The sequence below is a fragment of the Octodon degus genome, unplaced genomic scaffold (assembly GCF_000260255.1).
Source record: "Octodon degus isolate 3935 unplaced genomic scaffold, OctDeg1.0 scaffold00163, whole genome shotgun sequence".
Taxonomy (NCBI): domain Eukaryota; kingdom Metazoa; phylum Chordata; class Mammalia; order Rodentia; family Octodontidae; genus Octodon; species Octodon degus.
This window is the reverse complement of record NW_004524739.1, coordinates 865134-866518: the sequence shown is the minus strand read 5'-3', so window position 1 is coordinate 866518 and position 1385 is coordinate 865134. Positions and strand designations below refer to the sequence as shown.

General features: G+C 42.2%; 1 non-coding gene across 1 annotated transcript; it reads left to right on the top strand.

Annotated features, from left to right (window-relative positions):
* The first annotated feature begins 968 nt into the window (after window positions 1-968).
* On the top strand, window positions 969-1075 carry LOC111813089. The gene has a single exon (XR_002818426.1). It is a non-coding gene; the product is annotated as a U6 spliceosomal RNA (small nuclear RNA).
* The last annotated feature ends 310 nt before the right edge of the window (window positions 1076-1385 follow it).

Here is a 1385-nt window from a genome sequence, read left to right as displayed (position 1 = left end):
AAAATTGTACTTTTAGCCTATCACGGTGGCACATGCCTATAACCCCAGCACTTGGGAAGCTGGGACAGAAAGTTTGCCGAGAACACAGGGCCAGCCTGAACTACATACCAGGGCTTTGTCTCAAAAAATAAACAACAACAACAAAAAAATAATAATTTTAAGAAGACAGCAACTTCAGGAAACAATTAACATCCTCAGGGTTTCCAGGCACAATGGCATATGCCTGTAATCCCAGCACTTGGGAAGCTGAGGCAGGAGGATTCTAACGCAGAGGTCTCAAATAATGTTTTGGGCAAAAACAAAACACTGATCTGAACAAAATACAGTGCACTGCATTCATGAATTTCCCCTGAAAAACTGGGGCATTACCATTCTTCTTGGGAGTGGGCGCTATTCTTAAGTAGTAAAGTTTGTTTTATTTAGGCAGCATCTCCCTACAGCTCCACACTTCAGGCTTACCTTTAACACACAGCGATCCTCCTGGCACAGCTTTCCAAATTCTCTATAAATTCACAAATTCCTCCAATTCCCACCACCAAAAACTCATGAATAGTCCCCGCTCCAGACTCCAACATACCTCTTTGCCACTTAAGGGCTGGCACTCTCTTCCTCTGAGTGTGCGCCTTTAAACTCTGCTTAATAAATTCCCTTTCTGCCTTTTACTGACAAATCCTGAAAGATCTCTCTGTGTGATGAAAGCCAATGAGCCTACAACCTGCCCTCTCCCCTGCCTCCCCTGAGGTGAATCCAGGTTCCGCTTTGGGGACTTCCTTGGACCCTGTCCAGTGACAAAACCATTTCAAAGTATAAATTCGATGATATTACATTTACAATGTTGTGCAACCATTATCACTTCTATTTCAAAAACTTTTCATCACCCCAAACAAGAGCTTTGGACCCATTAAGCAATAGCTTCCCATTCCCCCCAGTGCCAGCCTCTAGTAATAACCTCGGAGGAAACCCTCTAGGCTCGCTTCGGCAGCACGTATACTAAAAAACTGTAACAGTACTGAGAAGATTAGCGTGGCCCCTGCACAGGGGTGACACACAAATTCATGAAGTGTTCCATATTTTGAGCACACACCGAAATTCAACCTTCTAATCTGATAGCACATAAATAACCTTTATGTCTCTATGCATTTGACCTTTGTCAAATTCTTCATTGAAGTAGAATCATTTAAATATTTGCCCTTTTTTTTTTCAGGGTCTTGATAGGTAGCCTAAGCTGGCCTTAAAGCATGGATCCTCCTGCCTCAGCTTCCCGAGTGCTGGGATTACAGGCACGCACCATCATGAACAGCTTCAAGTCTGGTTTATTTCACTTAGCATAACATTATCTACAGTATAACATCTGAAATAACTCTTTTTTTTTTTTTTTTTTTTTT